This window comes from Pogona vitticeps, chromosome 4 (genome assembly GCF_051106095.1).
Source record: "Pogona vitticeps strain Pit_001003342236 chromosome 4, PviZW2.1, whole genome shotgun sequence".
Taxonomy (NCBI): Eukaryota; Metazoa; Chordata; class Lepidosauria; order Squamata; family Agamidae; genus Pogona; species Pogona vitticeps.
Window position 1 is genome coordinate 96,034,877 of NC_135786.1, and position 19,576 is coordinate 96,054,452.

At 41.0% G+C, this 19,576-nt stretch overlaps 1 protein-coding gene across 4 annotated transcripts in view; it reads left to right on the plus strand.

Moving 5' to 3' along the window:
- The window catches only part of BCAR3 (BCAR3 adaptor protein, NSP family member), a 193,659-nt gene that overhangs the window by 16,966 nt on the left and 157,117 nt on the right, over positions 1-19,576 (plus strand). For 2 of the 4 annotated variants that reach the window (XM_078391779.1, XM_078391781.1), the window contains exon 1: positions 14,122-17,174. The gene's annotated coding sequence lies outside the window, so the exon portion shown is untranslated. Of the gene's footprint in view, positions 1-14,121; positions 17,175-19,576 lie in introns of those variants that run through there. The other 2 variants (XM_078391778.1, XM_078391780.1) reach the window with 2 other exon arrangements.

Consider the following 19,576-nt stretch of genomic DNA (forward strand, 5'->3'; position numbering starts at 1 on the left):
AAAAATAGGCTGCTGCATCCTTTAAAACACACATGCATAGAACGTACTGGACAAAAGTTCACCCTGTCATTTCATTTTTTGAAAAAAATTAAAAACTTTGCACACAAATGGATGAGAACAGAGCTCCAAAAATAGCAGCAAAGGAGACTGTAGCTGAAAACAAACGGGGGGGGGGGGACCTCCTACCTGTTCCTGAATGCCTTCCTCGCGCAGTATTCTCCCTTCCCCTCCTTCATCCATGTGCTCGGCGAATGGTTTGCACATACTAAACAAGGGCTGTGATGGAGACAGTGGTGCAGTGCGGCAAGAAAAAAGGGAGCCGTTTGGATCAGCAATGTGAAACAGGAAAGAAGGGAACAATCTGTGATCAAGCAATCTGGCTTACTTTCTCCAGTCGTTTCTATTTCTACAGAGAGCAGCAAGAATCTGCCAGCAATCTATCTCACTGTTTATTTCAGAAGCCTGAACTGGAGTTGGCAAGGCATGTCCATATGAGTAAAGGGAATATTGTGGTTAGGACATGAGGATTCTACATAATAATTTTGTCATTTAATTTTTTTTAATTTTGGGGTTTTCTATATATGTGTCACTTTCTATGTACAATACTGTCAATGGCCATGATGTTTTGGGAGGAGGTGTGGAAGCACTACCTTTACATGGAGTGAGGTGGCCTCTTGAGGAGGCAGATCCTGGGATATTGGCGTTATGTGAGGGAGCAGACCTACCAGTTGTTCCTGTAACTTCCCCCTATTCTCTGTTGGATTTTAGAACTGTGCGTGCCACTCATCTATCCCAACCCCCAGGTTTGGTGGTGGCCACTATCCCATCACCACAGCTGACACAATATCAAATGCTATTGCAGCCAAGTTCTATATGTGGAGTGGACGAGGGCATGCCATCTTGTCCATTATTCCAGACAACAAACACTCTTGGACTAGTCCTGTTTATAGAATAAAGCAAACAAAGCAAAAAAGAAATAAAACTCACTGTCTTGATGAGTGCAGAATTTCAATTTAGACAGGGCAAGAAGGGAAGAAGAAAGAGCTGTCAGATCTAAAATGAGTATGAGCAAATGTTAGACAGACATGGGCTTTGTTTCACATTTGACTGAGGAAAAATAAGGTCTAGGTCAGAGACTTAATGGAAAAGCTCTTAGATTTTGGTTTGGAGGAGATCTTTTGGTTTTTTATTTGGAGGAGAGATTTTACAGAAAGAAAGAAAGATCACATTGGCTGGTGTTCTGAGGGGATATTGTAGGTAGTAGGGACAACCAGGGTGTGACGAGGTTCGTCTTTGGCCGGGGGGGGGTTGGGTAGTAAAGGCGGGAAACAAGTGCGGAGGCGAGTTCGAGTCTTGAGGAATAACAACTTTATTAGCATGAACACTTAATTCCACGGGATCAAACGGATCCTTCAAAACGTCATCGGTTAACAGGGCATACTTCTTCGGTCTAACAACTGGCTGGCACATCTCTTCATCTACCAAGGGGCCGGGCCAAACCGCTCGCGATCCGTCAGGGGTCTTAAAGGCGCACTCCTGACGGCGCAGATGGTCCCACAGCAGGGGTGGCGGGCCCAATCCCCCTCCGGGGGTTTCTGTTGGAACTCGGGGCCCGGGCGGATAACTCTCCGTCCCCCACCATGGTAACCCACCGGGAAGACCGAGACCCTCCATTCTAAGGGTTCGTATGTCCTACCGCGACCGCACGTTGTAGGAGGCTCAGGCAGTAGACCTCCTCCTCCTGGCACACTCTGGGCACCTGGGGTCCCGTCTGCTAGGTTCTTGGCATCCTTTAACCAGTCTGTCTGCACCCCTCTCGTGGTGTATCTGCCCAGCTCTCCTTCTCCCAGCCAACTAAACTCCCGCGCAAAATCTCCTTCCCCTTTCACCTCCTCCCACATGATCAAGTCCATCTCGGCTCCGCCCTCATCCACCAAGCACACTTCGGTAGGCCTTCTCTGTAGTTCTTCCTCACTCTCTATTTCTACTAGTATCCCTTCTGTACAGCCACTCGCGTCTTTCGGGCTTTCTTCTTCTGGGGACGGCACACTGGGTCCCACTCCTTCACACAGGGAGATTGGGTGAAGTGAGGAGACTGGTAGAGATATGGCCACTCTGCTTCAGCATTTCTGTAGACTTTCTGAGGTACATTTGCTGCCTAACGTATTCCATTTTGCTGTCTTTGTATGCCAACATCTACTGCAATGTCCCCTTTGTGTGACTCACCCACTCTGTCTTTGTGCTTTCTTCCAGTTCGCCCACCACACATGAAATGCATTTCACCCTCCAGCTTGTTGAGAAAACAACACTTCTAAGATTTGGTGCCATAATATTTAAAATGAAGAACTCTCTTGAGGCAAAGGCTTCATCCATCTTAACACCATAGTGGCAATTAGAAGTAATATTTATATAGCATTTTTCTAAGGACACAAACATTTATTATCATTCTGCATGTAAATAAAGATACAAATGACAGAGCAAAAGGAGACAAATTTTAATGATTCATACTCTTAGTTTCTTTTGATGAGCATTAATTAATCAATTTCATTTATATCATAATCATTATATTATGTTCTTCTGTCCAAAGAACAGAACAGACCTCAAAACAGCCAATCGTTACGTGTAACACACACAACAGATAATAAAATATTTCACATAAATGGTAAAAATGCAAATAAAAATTAGCAACAACTTAAAGTCTACCAAACAATTTCATTTTGTGTATATCACCACATGCTTTACCACATAAGTGGTGTTTACTAACATCCAAAGGCCCACAGAAACAATTCCACTGTTCTTCTCCTGAGTCCCTGCAAGGATGTCATAATCAGAGAATTTCAAAAGGGAGGGGACAACATAGAAAGATCTTTTCCTGATCTATTTAAGCCAAACAACTTTAACAGTTGGCATCTTTAGAAGGGCATTTTGGAACAACCTCAATGAGCACAGGAGTTTATATGAGTAGAAGTTGTCCAGTAGGTAATCTGGGTCCCAAGCCATGTAGGACTTTAAAGGTGATAACCAACATCTTGATTTGAACAATGGAAACTAGTGTAACAGTGCAAACTCTGTGTTGTATGATAGTGATGGGAGGTACTCACTCATAGGCTAGCTGTGCATGGTATAACACTTGCAATTCTAAGTTATGTTCAAGGGTGACCCCATAAACAGCAGATTACGCTAGTCTAATATCAAATTTAAAGCTGCATGGATTAGCTTGGCCCCATCTGCCTTCTCCAATCAAGCAGAAAGGGACAGATTATAACATGCTGATGGAAATCATTCCTACCTGTTACTTCAGGAGCACTGAGTGTAATAAAGCACCCAAGCTCCAGATATGGGGATTTTTTTCTTTATCAGCTATTAGAAAACCAACAACTAAATTTGTTATTTCAGAATGAAGTAGCATCCCCTCTGTCTTCTCTAGATTTAGCTTCAGTTTGTGGATCCTCAGCCATTTGACCTCAGCCTCCAGACGGTGACCAAGGACTGTCATGGCTGTCTCTGGTTGCTTAGTTATTGTAAGATATACTGGATGTCATTAGTCTGTTGATGACACCCAACTCCAAAGCCACAGATGATCTTTGGCAGTGGTCTCAAGAATAGCTTGGTACTAAAACTGAGGCTGTGGGACTCCACAAGACAGTTCCTTGTGGGCTAATGGATCTCTGCTTCAACTCTCTGGATCCTTTTGTATAGGAAAAAAAAAGAGATCTGCATTACAGATCCGGTAAGACCCAGGTCTCTGTCCAGTCTCTTCAAGAATATACATGCACCACTGTATGAAAGACTGCTCGAAGATGTAACAATATCAGCAAAGATGGCTCACCTTTGCCCAAATAACAAAGGAGATCATCCGCCAGTGCAACCAAAGCTGTCTCTAGGCTCATTTAGATGGGCCATTTGGTGCACTGCGGGGGCTGGTTGGTTTGTTCTTTTTTCTGGCAACCGCACAACATAAATTTGTTAAATTTAAACAAATGGCTACATTGGTAGAACTTTGCTGGTGTTTTGAGTTACAGGAACAGTTTCTGTGTTTTATGTACTTTTTACTAACAAGGAGTGGTAGTTTTTCTGAAAAATAAACTGTTGTTGAACTTTTATTTCCCTAGTTTGTTACCGTAATCACACAAAAAACCCCACAAAAGTTAACTTATTTCTCACTGACAGTGATTAAAATTTATATTCATTGATTCAAACCACAATTGATCAGTTAACAAGCTCTTTCTACTGATTTAACTTATTGATTAAAAAATGAAAATCTCACAGCCCTAATAAAAAATAGTAGAGTAATCCTATACATGTCTACTCGTATCTAAGACCCATTGAGATCAGCAAGACTTGCTGCCAAGTAAATGATTATAGGATTACAGCCTATTGCTGATTATCAACTGATCGTGGCTCTGTGTTTTTATTAGTTCTCTGGCTTCTGATTAATTTACTAAAAATAAATTATTTCTTTACATGTTAATTACTGTAATTTACTACTATAGCACATTTACTTGTACATGTTGCCAATTCTTTCTGAAAAGGAGAAACTGTTTCTTCTTGTTGTGATATAATTTATAGCTTAATAAAAGCCAGTACTTGCAAACCATGAAAACAAAAGAAAACATAGCATGTGATTTCTTTCATTGGCAGGTAAGTCATTATTTATTTCTGAAAATGCGTTGCTAAACATCCTTGGGACCACACCCTGTGGTGCTTAAGGCTATTTAAAATATTCTAGGTGTTTACTGTCTGGTGCAGGAACTCCGGGCCAGTGCACTGTTTTCTTTGAGTACACACCCTTTGTGAATTGTCTTTACCACAGAGGGAATCTAAGAATGCCCTTCTGAGAATAATCCATACTTTGGTATGCTTTCCTTGCAAGGCTGAACAGTCTGTTTGGAAAGCATGAATCAACGGCAGCTTCACCTCTGCAGGAGGAGGCAGAATTTGGGTAAGTGCCCCTTTCTTTTTCCTATTCTACACAATTGTTCACTTTCATCCAGTAACAAGCAGCACAGGCAGCAACGCCCAGGACTGTCCAAGACATTTTGCTGCCAGAGGATGATGCACAGGCAACTTGTTTGCTCACAGATGTGCTTGTTCATGGCAGTGATCTCTAGTGTCCATGGCTTCCTCTAATAGCAGTGTAGTGACATTTTCCCTCATTCCATTGTTGCCATAGTTCTCATTGGGTTGTGTTATTTTATCCACCACTGACTGGGATCTCTGTGTCATTGATGCCTGTCTGAGGATTGCCACTAGCCCACAGATAGCAACAAAATTCTCAGATGTAAAGTCTGCAAAATGGCCATAGAATAGGGAGGAAGGAGGCTGCTACAAGGTGCTTCCTGAACCATGCAGAGATAATTCTTAGTTTGATAGTAAGAAATTATGTTGCTGTTCTTAAGTGTTGTTACTGTAGTTAGGGAAGAGGATGTGAATTTAAAAAACAACAATAGAAATACTTGGACCTGGCATTGCCAGTTGTTGGCTCTGTTTCTACATTTTCCTTGTCTTTGCCAAGATGCATCGTAGTTCAAGGTGCCCATTGTCTCCTTGCTTAGTATCTGCTTTTGCAAAGGGTAGGATATTGCCTCCACTCCTTATCCTCCACTTTGCAAATACAGAAGATGAACTGAACTGCCACCTTAAGCTTGCCCATGGCTGCACAGGCAGGGTCTTTTCCTGGGAGGCACAGTGGTGCTCTGACCCACTGAGCTACCCAGCCAGTTATTTTTGCTCATCACTTGCCCACCTACCTTATTCTTCTGGGTGACAGTGAAGACTGGATCCAAGATAGGCATAATCCTTGTAAATACCTGAAGGCAGAGTAAAGGTTCAGGCCCTGTCATGGCACAGAGATAGCATTGGTTGCCCTGCAAGATGAACTCTTGGGGGAGGCCAACAGGGGCAAATTGTCCTTGCTGGTCATCCTCAGCCTCTCAGCAGCCTTTGATACTGTCGACCACGGCATCCTCCTGGGGAGGCTCTCAAGATTGGGGCTTGGTGGTCAGGCTTTGGCCTGGAACCGATCCTTCCTGGAGGACCGTACTCAGAGAGTTCAGCTTGGGGAGATGTTTTCCACTCTGTGGACTCTCAATTGTGGAGTCCTGCAGGAGTCAACCATCTCCCCAATGCTATTTAATATCTATATGAGGCTGCTGGGGGAGGTCATCAGGGGTTTTGGAGCTTCATGTCACCAATACGCGGATGACATGCAGCTCTATCTCTCCTTCCACCCTTCTGCAGTGGATGCTGTCCCGTCCCTTGAGCGCTGCATGGATGCAGTGCTGGGATGGATGAAGGACAACAGACTGAGGCTGAACCCGGACAAGATGGAAATCCTGTGGGTGGGGCCCTCTAGTGTCTGTGGTCTGCCTCCCTGTCTTTTGGGGGGGCACTCTTTCCATGAAGGATGAGGGTCTTAGCTTGGGCGTACTTTTGGACCCATTGCTATCAATGACATCTCAGATAGTGTCTGTGGTTCGATCTGCTTATTTCCACCTAAAGTGGATTGCCCAGCTACCTTGACACCGGGTCCTTCACCACGCTGGTCCATGCACTGGTAGTTTCGAGATTAGACTACTGTAATGCCCTCTACGTGGGGCTGCCCTTGGGACTGCTACGGAGACTACAACAGGCAAGACTTCTGAGTGAGTTTAGAAAATACCAACATATCTCTCCCACCCTGGCTGCCTTACACTGGCTACCTGTTCGCTTCCGTACCAGTTTCAAGGTAATGGTACTAACCTATAAGGCCTTAAATGGTTTGGGACCTCAATATCTAGCCGAGCGCCTCCTTCCTGTTAGGTCTGCCCGTCTGATAAGATATTCGCAGGCAAGATGGCTGAGAGTTCTGATCCTGAGAGAGGCCGGAAAACAACCACTAGAAATCGGGCCTTCTCAGTGGTAGAGCCACAATTATGGAACTCTCTTCCACCTGAAGTCTGCCTGGCCCCTTCACTGGGCACCTTCAAAAAGCTACTAAAAACCTGGCTAGTTAGACAGGCCTTCCCTGAATAAACTACACTCTGATACAATAGTGTCCAGTAATATAACTTCTATCATAGTGCCATGCTCCATGTTTTTATTTTCTTCTATCTTTTTAATTGTATTTATTGTATTATACTTTTACCCTCACTTCACTTTATAATTTTTGATTTTCACCCCTATGTATTAATGTCACTATTTGCTTTTTTGTTACTCTGTTGTTTTTTGCTATTTGTTGTAAACCGTCCAGAGTGGCCTTGGCTGCCAGATGGGTGGTATAATAAATAAATAAATAAATAAATAAATAAATAAATAAATAAATAAATAAATAAATAAATAAATAAATAAATAAATAAATAAATAAATAAATAAATAAATAAATAAATAAATAACAAGGGGACAACAGTGGTGGTGCTTTTCCTTTTTGCCACGATCAAAGTTCACCCATTCAAGAGAGCAGTAGAGATAATGAACCAGCTGTAATGACGAGGGAAACCAGCAACTGCTTCTGCTCCACTGCTCACTATTTCTGGTAGAATAGTTATGGTTTTGTTAGTAAACAACAACAGCAACACAATAAAGACCATGGAAAATAAAGGTTGATTTCTGCATCGGCTACATTTCTTCTGCAGATGCCCAGTGTGGTATAGAGTGATGAATTAGGACTCAAGGTTCCAATCCCCACTCAGCTGTGGAAACTCACCAGGGGTGTAGAGTTGGTAAAGCTACTCCTTAACTATCTCACCTACTTTGAAAGTCATGTTAGGGCCACTATAAGTTGGTTCTGACCTGGCACTATATAATAACAGCATTCCTTCCAGGAATATTATAATATGTGTTATATTTTGTCAAAAGGTCAGTATGAAGGTGAAACAAACTTTGGGGACATCTTGCACTGTATTAAGTAAATGCTCTTAACAATGAAGAAGGAAAAAAGGGAAGGGGTTTACCAGTGGAAAAAATAGCTGACACCTTAAAAAAAACTGTTTGGGCTGATGTTTTGATCATAAACTCCAACTCATTATGTTGACAGTTCCAGTCAAAATGTGTGAAATACTATATAAAGCATTAATATAATTTATGTGTAAAGAGGTGAATGGGTAGAAAACATGAAGTAACAGAAAAGTATTTTTTTCTGCAAAACTCTCTGTTTAGATTATTATTAGCTCATGATTAATTTTCTTTTGTAGTTTACTTCAGTTGGTCAGGATTATTTTTTCTGAGTGAATTCAATTCTCTGTATCCATTTAAGCTTGTAAATGGTAATAACTGAAATCTATTAAACTTGTTAAGATATATATAAAGGAATCTTCATTTATGGATATATTATTCCTACCTTTTTAATTTATCAGTTGAAATAGTTTACTCTTGCCTTTCAAAACTTGAGAAATTTGTGCATTTCCCCCACCTCAACACGGAAGAATTGCATTTGTCATCAGCTTCAAGCAGTGTAAACCTTTCTCACAGTCTCCTTTGTGGGATAGGATATCATGGCATTTACTGCAACTCATCCCTCTGTGCAAGCAACAATAAGAGGAAGCTAAAATGTAGAACTTCAAAGACTGCCTGTGCAGATGGTACTCAGACAAAGGCTTCTTTTTGTGAAATGAATGTGCCATTTTCATTCTTACATTCACACAGCAAAGCATATTCCTACATTCTAGCATTACGCTGAAATAATGTGTCACATTGTTCCTTTGGGATATTTGATACCATTTCAAAAATGTTAGCCATCAATGGGTGTTGGCTAAATCACCAAAGGAGCAGTGTTTATTGTGGAATATATAAATTGGTGAATAACCACAATCTGATGAATTCTAACATTCCCAGATGAATTTTTGCCTATCCCTGAAAACTCCCAAGACACATCCATTAATACTGATCATGTTGATCACTGTGAAGTTACCTCTTTAATCTGTTTTGACTGGGACTATCAACGTAAGCAGTTGAAAGGACTTTGCAAGACTTGTGTTTCAATATGAGGATGTTTTCCCTTGTAACTTATACTTGTTTATTTTCTTAAATGTTTTCATTACTATCTCACTCTTCTTCTGTCATAAAACCCAAAGTTCTATGCATGAGTTTTTTAAAGATGTTCTCCCCTCTGGGGATTGATCAGAGCCACCCCTGTTCAACACAGCAAAATGGCTGCTTTATATAAGGTAAAGGTTCCCCTTGACAATTTTTGTCCAGTCGTGTTCGACTCTAGGGGGCGGTGCTCATCCCCGTTTCCAAGCCATAGAGCCAGCATTTGTCCGAAGACAATCTTTCCGTGGTCACATGGCCAGTGCGACCTAGACACGGAACACTGTTACCTTCCCACCGAAGTGGTCCCTATTTATCTACTTGCATTTGCATGCTTTCGAACCGATAGGTTGGCGGGAGCTGGGACAAGCGACGGGCGCTCACTCCGTTGCGTGGATTCGATCTTACGACTGCTTGGTCTTCTGACCCTGCAGCACAGGCTTCTGCGGTTTAGCCCGCAGCGCCACCACGACCCTTGTGCTTTATATACTGCTACCCTAATGAATAAAAATAATAATTGTATGCCATCAAGTCAATTCTGACTTATAGCAACCCTTTCCAGGGTTTTCTAGGTATAGAAAACACAGAAGTGGTTTAACATTCCCTTCTTCTGGGGGTGTCCTGGGACAGTGCAGCTTGCTCATGGCTACATAGGCTGGCTCTTTTCCTAGGAAGGACATTGGGCAATCAACTCTTAATGTCTACCTCCATAACAAGAAAAAACTTCTTAATCAACAATCTGGAACAAATTCAGAGGATGACAACAAGGATGTTCAGGCACTGGAGACCCAGCCCTATGAAGAAAGCCTGAAGGAACTAGGCATGTTTAGCCTTGAGAAAAGAAAGCTGAGGGGAGATATGATTGCACTTTTGAAATACAGTGGGGTCTTGACTTGAGAACTTAATCTGTATTGGAAGGCGGTTCTCAAGTCAAAAAGTTCTCAGGTCAAATCTGCATTTCCCATAGGAATGCATTGAGAACCATTTGATCCGTATCTGCTCTTTTCCGTCCATAGAAACTAATGGGAAGCTGCTATTCCGCCTTCGACCACTGGAGGGGGATATTTTGTTTCTTTTTTTCTTAGGTCAAGAAAGGTTCAGGGAAGGCAGGGAAAATACAGTCCAGGCAGTACAGTACCAGGCAGTCCGAAGACTGTCTCCCAATCCACTCTCTAAACGCTGGAAGGAGTGAGGAAGCAGACAGGCACCCTTTTCACTGGCCAACAGTTAACTGAAAGTTCAAATTTTGCACTTTCCCTGCCTCCCACGTGGGTTTTTTTCAGTTCTTAACTCAAATCTAAGTATGTAAGTCAAGTCAATATTTTCCTATGAGAGCGGTTCTTAAGTCAAAATGTTCTTAACTCAAGCCGTTCTTAAGTCAAGACCCCACTGTACTTTTTAAATTGTCATACAGAGGAAGGGTAGGAGCTGCTCTCAGTCATCTCAGTGTGCAAGGCATGTAATAATGGGCTGAAGTTACAGGAAGGCAAATTTCAGTTGCATAACTTCCTAACTGTTAGAGCAGTATAACAATGGAACCAATTACCTTGGGAGGTGGCAAGCGCTCCATCGCTTGAGGCACTCAAGAAAAATTTGGACGACCCTCTGTCAGATCTGCTTTGATTTGGGTTCCTGTACTGAGTAGGGGGTTGGCTTGATGGCCTTATAAGTCCTTTCAGACTCAATTAATCTGTGATTCTATAAGTCTATGAGATACCTCTTCTTCATGGATTGCTGCCTTGTCGTGGTGAAGGGGCTTGAGTAACTCAGAGAAACTATGGGCTATGCCGTGCAGGGACACCCAAGACGGACAGGACATAGTGGAGAGTTCCGACTAAACGCAATCCACCTGGAGTAGGAAATGGCAAGCCACTCCAGTATCTTTGCCAAGAACACCCCATGATCAGAAACAAAAGGCTAAAAGATATGACGCTGGAAGATGGGCCCCTCAGGTCGGAAGGCGTCCAACATGCTACTGAGGAAGAGCGGAGGACAAGTACAAGTAGCTCCAGAGCTAATGAAGTGGTTGGGCCAAAGCCGAAAGGACGCTCAGCTGTGGACGTGCCTGGAAGTGAAAGGAAAATCCAATGCTGCAAAGAAAAATACTGCATAGGAACCTGGAATGTAAGATCTATGAACATTGGGAAGCTGGAGGTGGTCAAACAGGAGATGGCAAGAATAAACATCGACATCCTGGGCATCAGTGAACTAAAATGGACAGGAATGGGCGAATTCAGCTCAGATGATTATCATATCTACTATTGTGGACAAGAATCCCGTAGAAGGAATGGAGTAGCCCTCATAGTCAACAAAAGAGTGGGAAAAGCTGTAATGGGATACAATCTCAAAAATGATAGAATGATGACAATACGAATCCAAGGCAGACCATTCAACATCACAATAATCCAAGTTTATGCACCAACCAGCATTGCTGAGGAGACTGAAATTGAACAATTCTATGAAGATTTACAACACCTTCTAGAACTGACACCAAAGAAAGATGTTCTTCTCATTCTGGGGGACTGGAATGCTAAAGTAGGGAGCCAAGAGATAAAAGGAACAACAGGGAAGTTTGGCCTTGGAGTTCAGAACGAAGCAGGACAAAGGCTAATAGAGTTTTGTCAAGAGAATAAGCTGGTCATCACAAACACTCTTTTCCAACAACACAAGAGGCGACTCTATACATGGAAATCACCAGATGGGCAATATCGAAATCAGATTGATTATATTCTCTGCAACCAAAGATGGAGAAGCTCTATACAGTCAGCAAAAACAAGACCTGGAGCTGACTGCGGTTCTGATCATCAGCTTCTCATAGCAAAATTCAAGCTTAGACTGAAGAGATTAGGAAAAACCACTGGGCCACTCAGGTATAATCTAAACCAAATCCCTTATGAATACACAGTGGAAGTAAAGAACAGATTTAAGGAACTAGATTTGGTGGACAGAGTGCCTGAAGAACTTTGGATAGAGGCTCGTAACATTGTCCAGGAGGCAGCAACGAAAACCATCCCAAAGAAAAGGAAATGCAAGAAAGCAAAGTGGCTGTCCAACGAGGCCTTAGAAATAGCAGAGAGGAGAAGGGAAGCAAAATGCAAGGGAGATAGGGAAAGTTACAGAAACTTGAATTCAGACTTCCAAAGAATAGCAAGGAGAGACAAGAGGGCCTTCTTAAATGAACAATGCAAAGAAATAGAGGAAGATAACAGAAAAGGAAAGACCAGAGATCTGTTCAGGAAAATTGGACATATTAGAGGAACATTTTGCGCAAAGATGAACATGATAAAAGACAAAAATGGGAGGGACCTAACAGAAGCAGAAGACGTCAAGAAGAGGTGGCAAGAATACACAGAGGAATTATATCAGAAAGATGTGGATATCCCGGACAACCCAGACAATGTAGTTGCTGACCTTGAGCCAGACATCCTGGAGAGCGAAGTCAAGTGGGCCTTAGAAAGCCTGGCTAACAACAAGGCCAGTGGAGGTGATGGCATTCCAGTTGAACTATTTAAAATCTTGAAAGATGATGCTGTTAAGGTGCTACATTCAATATGCCAGCAAGTTTGGAAAACTCAACAGTGGCCAGAGGATTGGAAAAGATCAGTCTACATCCCAATCCCAAAGAAAGGCAGTGCCAAAGAATGCTCCAACTACCGTACAATTGCACTCATTTCGCACGCTAGCAAGGTTATGCTCAAAATCCTACAAGGTAGGCTTCAGCAGTATGTGGACCGAGAACTCCCAGAAGTACAAGCTGGATTCCGAAGAGGCAGAGGAGCTCGAGACCAAATTGCTAACTTGCGCTGGATTATGGAGAAAGCCAGAGAGTTCCAGAAAAATATCTACTTCTGCTTCATTGACTATGCGAAAGCCTTTGACTGTGTGGACCACAGCAAACTATGGCAAGTTCTTAAAGAAATGGGAGTGCCTGACCACTTTATCTGTCTCCTGAGAAACCTATATGTGGGACAGGAAGCAACAGTTAGAACTGGTCATGGAACAACTGAGTGGTTCAAAATTGGGAAAGGAGTACGGCAAGGCTGTATATTGTCCCCCAGCTTATTTAACTTATATGCAGAATACATCATGCGGAAGGCTGGACTGGAAGAAACCCAAGCCGGAATTAAGATTGCCGGAAGAAATATCAACAACCTCCGATATTTATTTATTTATTTATTTATTTTATTTATATCCCGCCTATCTAGTCGCAAAGGACTACTCTAGGCGGCTTACAACAGGGAAGAATACAATAAAAATAGAACAACAAATTACAAAACAGATAAAAGATGATACCACTCTGATGGCAGAAAGTGAGGAGGAATTAAAGAACCTTGTAATGAGAGTGAAAGAGGAGAGTGCAAAAAACGGTCTGAAACTCAACATCAAAAAAACTAAGATCATGGCCACTGGTCCCATCACCTCCTGGGAAATAGAAGGGGAAGATATGGAGGCAGTGTCAAATTTTATCTTCCTGGGCTCCATGATCACTGCAGATGGAGACAGCAGCCCTGAAATTAAAAGGCGCCTTCTTCTTGGGAGGAAAGCGATGACAAATCTGGACAGCATCTTGAAAAGCAGAGACATCACCTTGCCAACAAAAGTCCGAATAGTCAAAGCTATGGTTTTTCCTGTCGTGATGTATGGAAGTGAGAGCTGGACCATAAAGAAAGCAGACCGCCGAAGAATTGATGCCTTTGAATTGTGGTGCTGGAGGAGGCTCTTGAGAATCCCCTGGACTGCAAGGAGAACAAACCTATCAGTTCTAAAGGAAATCAACCCTGAGTGCTCACTGGAAGGACAGATCCTGAAGCTGAGGCTCCAGTACTTTGGCCATCTAATGAGAAGAAAAGACTCCCTGGAAAAGACCCTGATGTTCGGAAAGTGTGATGGCAAGAGGAGAAGGGGATGACCGAGGATGAGATGGCTGGACAGTGTCTGCGAAGCAACCAACATGAACCTGACACAACTCCGGGAGGCAGTAGAAGACAGGAGGGCCTGGCGTGCTCTGGTCCATGGGGTCACGAAGAGTCGGACACGACTAAACGACTAAACACACATGAGATACCTAAACCATGGAGCTATCCAGCCAGCTGCAGGAATGAGCAAAATAGGCCTGGAGCTGTCACATTCATAACCTCGTAACAACTCTCTACTATTCTAATTAGTCTGTAAATCACACATTTTTAAAAAAGTTAGAGGCCCATTATGAACTTGTTTTGTACTTTATTTATGTAGTGCAGAAATCTGACACTGGCTGCTGCATGTGTTGCATTTTGTTCTGATCTTGGATGTTGGGCTTTCTACTCTTTGAGAGAGGGCATTTATCCATTAAAATGTGCTTGGTTGTGTGCTGAAAGTATCTGCATTTATTCCACCTATATGACATTCACCTTGTTTCAATGAGAACAGTGATAAACAGTGACAAAATCTTATACTTCCCATGTGTGGGTTTTTTGTTTTTGGTTCCTTCCACAAGGCTTCATTTATTTCTTATCTCATTTTGTTCTGTAAGGCAGACTTTAGTGCCTTTAGACGCTTCCCCGTTCACTTCAGAGGTCAGAATCTTCCAATCAGAAGCATTCAGTTATTATAACTGAATTACACCATTATGAAACTGAATAAAAGTTCCAGGCACAAAAGCACTCACATCTGTACTTCAGAAGAGAAGCAGGAAGCAGGGTTATGTGGGGGTAAAATATACATATTCCTAGATTTTCTTAGGCAAGAACAGACTTTCAAGAAGTGAATTAGGGGAGAAAAGGTTTTAAAGAGGTGAATTTTCCTAGTGCCATTTACATGAATCGTGGAAAGCCCCACACTCGCGACCAACAGGGATAAATCGCACAAAAAGGGTGGAACTGTTGCCCTGCCTGGAAGAGGCCACAACTGACTCTTTGAATATCTATCATGAGGGAAACAACTGAAGGCAGTTTCTAAGGCAGTCAGTCTTTTGGTTCTGTCTCTATAAGTTAGATATTCTAATATATTAAGTGAAACATTTAAAAAACCAACCTTTTTCACAGATTGTGGGGAATGAATCTGAATTTTTTAAGAGTACTTGAATGGCTTTCTATTGTTGGTTGGTCTCTTCTGTCAAAAGTAACAGAAACAGTTGAATCTGTGGAGTAACTACTATCTCCTATCTTGTGGCACCTCCTTGACTTTGGCTTCTTGAAATAAGTGAGATTAAAGATGACTGTCCTACACATAGATATCTGGAAATGAATTCAATATTTTACACATAGGATTCATTGGGATTTATTTCAAAGTGAAGATGGGTAGAATCAAACCATGCAGATGCAACATGTCATGCAGCTGAGGATAGGTTCTGTTGAATTTAGTGAGGCATATATTAGAATAAATATATATGGGAAAAGATGGTTAGGAATGCTTAGTTTTGCCAGCATGGAATCTTATATGATTTTATGCACATTTGTGTTTTCCTTTGCACAATTTTCTAGTGCCATATATGTCAGCTATGATATATATCTGAGTTTGATTAATTATAGCACATCAGAAAGACCACAGGGCTCTTTTACATTTTGCATGCAAACACATAAAATTGCTGAATGGGGCACATGTTTGTTTGTCCCTTTGTCAGTTTTAAGCAGCTCATGAGAAGAAACAATCAGAATTCAACCTTCACAATGTGACTCACATGCTGTTGACACATAAGCAGGTCTGATCTTTGATTAGCTGGAAGGACTTTTCAAGGTGTGTCTTTCAACAAGAGGATATTTCAGTTTCAAGGATATCTTGGTGGAACATGATAGCAGAGCTGAGTGGTAAGAACTGCAGTGTATTCTTTGCTATTAATATGCACTAACCTCTGGTTATAACATTGAGCAAATTTAATTATTGTTTATCAGGAAGCACCTTTTACTGAGCTAGCATGTCTGTTATTGTCTTTCAGAGGCTTGAGAGATTTAAAACATTGGTGGGGAAGGGTGGAATCAAAGCTGCTATTGTTATTCTGGATTTGAAAATAAAATAGTATATTTTCACACATTAAAATATCAGGACTTATTTTACACGTCCTTATTCCACATATACTGTTATTTGGAAGACTTTAACAGCAGTAATTGAAATATGTCTTGTTCTTTCTTGCAAAGTAGAGCATTAATTTCATGTACTGAATGTAATGGAATGATATTGTTTTTTAGCAGAGTATTTGGACTGACTGAAGAAACCAAGAGAATACTTTAAAAAACCCTGTATGGCCCAATTGATGTTATTTATTTACCTTTATTTAAACTTTTTAAAATGAACCCACCACAATGAACAGTGTGCGCAGTTGCAACAACTGTACATACTACTGTCTGCAGTTGGATAGGGCTAGAAGGAGATGGGGAGCATCGATAGAAACATCCGTATTGCAATTGCTGCATTTTATCGCAAGTGCTGTATTTTTTTTTCCATGGTATGTTAGTATCATAGCATAGATAGGAATCTCAGATGATTATTTTTGTTTCCAATAGCAAAAAAAATAAAAAATAGATGTAACATATATGTTATTGCAACAGTTATGAATGATCCATTTTTATTTTTGCAGACTGGCTTTTTCTGTAAGTAAAATTTGAGGAATCCTTTGGTGCTAGACAAGGAAGCAAATCAAAGGAATGGATCTCTCTTTCTCTTCCTCTGAGGTTTAATGTTTTCATACACTGACTTGATGAACATGAGATCTTAAGAGCCCCTTGAGCCAACTTACTCTTACTTGGTCCATCTAGCTAAATACTGCCTGCTCTGACAGGAAGATCTTATCAGGGTCTTAGGGAGACTTCTTTCCCATCCTTTGCTACCGGGTTCTTTTTAAAGTGGAAACACCAGCAATTACACTTGGAACAATTTTTGCTTTGTCTTCGTTCGAGCTGGGTTGTTGTTGTTGTTGTTGTTGTTGTTGTTGTTGTTGTTGTTGTTGTTGTTGTTGTTGTTGTTGTTGTTTTTAATATTTGGTAGGAAGACTGTCATGTTTAATCAGTGGAGGTATCATGCTCCCCTTTAGATGTGCCATGCTAACCCTTCTGTACCCCATTGTTCTTTTATTAGGAGCCAGCTCCAACACAGCATTCCTTTCTTCCTCAAAGCCCTGGGAATAGCAATAAATGCTGGATGCCACAAGGGGGTGTTGATGTGCAGCGCAAACTGAAAGGAAGGGCTAAGTAAAGGTGAAGTATTCTCTACAAAAGCTTATTGCCTTGTGTCCTTGGATGGGTAAATGTGTTTTCTGCACTAGAATCCGGTTTGGGCATAAAAAATGAATTAGAAAGCTGCCACTCATTTCCACGGTTGAATTGTATTTAGATAATGTAATTTGCATATCGTTTTCATGAAGCTGCAAGGTACTAAATTATATCTTGTTGCTGTGTATGGATGAATCCATGGAGGCTGTGGTAAGGAGTTTAGTGGCAAGTGACTGTGTGACTTCTCCTGTGTAGAGGGGGTTGTTTTTATTTTTAGTGACTTGTACTACTCTGTACCAATTTTTCAGGGGAGTGGACCAACCAGCGAATACTCTGAAAAGTAGTGTTTAAAATATGGGGAACGTTTTTTAAAATACCTAAATAGTTGCCCTGTCAACCAATAATTGGTTTAGAAACTAGCCCTTAATCTTTCACAGCTCTTTGAAGAGTTATTATGAGATTATAGCTTTCAAATTTCTCCAGCATGATGGCTGATGGATTCTAGGAGCTGTATTTTGAAAAAAGTTACTCTTCAAATTCTAGCATTTGTATTTGTAGATTACAATGCAACCATGCCATTGGCTTTGTATTAGAGTAGATAAATCCACATTGAATATAATCATATGAAGAGAGAAAATTAGCAGTAAAAAAACAACTGCCCTAAATTGGTCTAGGCTATAAAACAACTGTTTCTTGCAATTGCATCATTGGATTTCTTTAAATAAAAATCACATTTCCATAGAAAATTTGCAAGATACTGCACAACAGAACAATCAAAACAAGTAAGAACGTTAAAGGCACAATTCGATAATCCCCTATCATTTTGCCACGGTGTTTTTCAGTGTTCTTTGTATATGCATAATAATAAACTGGGGCAAGACATTTTTCAAAGTAATATGAATTGTAAGTAATATGGATACCTGTGCCCATAGGTGACTTCTGACCAAGTGGCAGGGGTGCTCGCCATGAAATTTTGGGGTGAGATATGCCCCTATGTGCCTGTAACAAGTTGCTTCTTCTTCTTCTTTTCTTTTTCCAGTAAGTGTGTAGTGAAATTCCAAGATAACAGTATGAGCAAGAATGAAATTCATTTAGTGGAATAAAGTGTCTTTATTTGTAATGCTGTTTTAAAGCAAATTTCAAGACATTTTTGGAGGATGAATTTTTCAGGATGCATGTTACTTTGTTATCAACCTTACCATTGATTTTCCAAGCCAGGAGTACTAATCCCAGAATAGCAAACAATGTGGTGTTTATTTTGATAGTTCAAGGAATTTTCTGGTTGCTCATTTTGCTTCTTAAAGTTGACTGGATGACATCATGGCTTCTCTGGCTTTGGATGCTACAGCTCTAGACAATAATGTTGTGTTGCATCAAAGCCAGGCCCCCAGGTTCTTTAGCCAATGCATTCTTCTCCTCCTGCCCTTCTTTCTTATTAATTTCACCTGGAATGAATGAGGGTTAATGACAGTGAATTATACAGAACAATGATTAATTCATTTTCAAGCATTTTAACAAATACTGGGAATCCTGCTAAAAATAAATTTCCCAAGCTATGACCCAGACTTTCCTGCATGGACTGATATCAGGGTGACCTCCTTTTGTAGTGGTCTAGTAGAGAAGGAGATAGGATGATACTTTTCCATCTGTACATCCTTCCCTGTGCTGCCTACAACAGTGTTCTGGGAAGAGACTTTGCTCCCTGCCCTTTTCCATTTGTGTTTTAAATGATCAGTGACAAATTGTATTCAGAATTTGTTGGCCTCAATTACCCTAATTCTCTTCTAGACCCAGCCCTCCCGAGAGGGCCCTTCTTGTTAGTTTCAACCAACAAAAGCTTGCTTGTGGTTGTGAACACAGAAATATATGCATATTAGAAGATGTCAGATTGCAAATCATTTGTGTAGTTCAATCTACTTAAGAAATCCTTAAAAATACGTTATAAAAAGGAACACAGTCCACCAGACTTCAACAGCATGTGTTTTAGCTGAAGATTGTCAGTTGCTGGTAAGCTGAAGTAATTATTAGATTTGTTCTGCTTTCTTAAATATGTCTAATTTAATTTGATTCAAGCAACCAGTGATGAATTACCAATCTAACAAAGATACTATGTTGGACATTTATTTAGCAGTTTAGCATTGTGATTTAATTTCTTAATTACTTTAGAGGAAATAAGTGGAAACTATTAAGAGTACATCTGAATTACATGATCAAATCAGAAGCTGATAAGCTCCGTGGAAGTTTTAATCTAAAGGGAACTTGTGTTTTGTGTCCAAAACATGGAGGTAACCTGTGATCTTCTGTGGGCTCTGTGATATAACAGTGCAAAAATTTAGGTCCATTTCAAACATTATATGGGTGTTATGTGCTGTCAATTAGGCGATCCT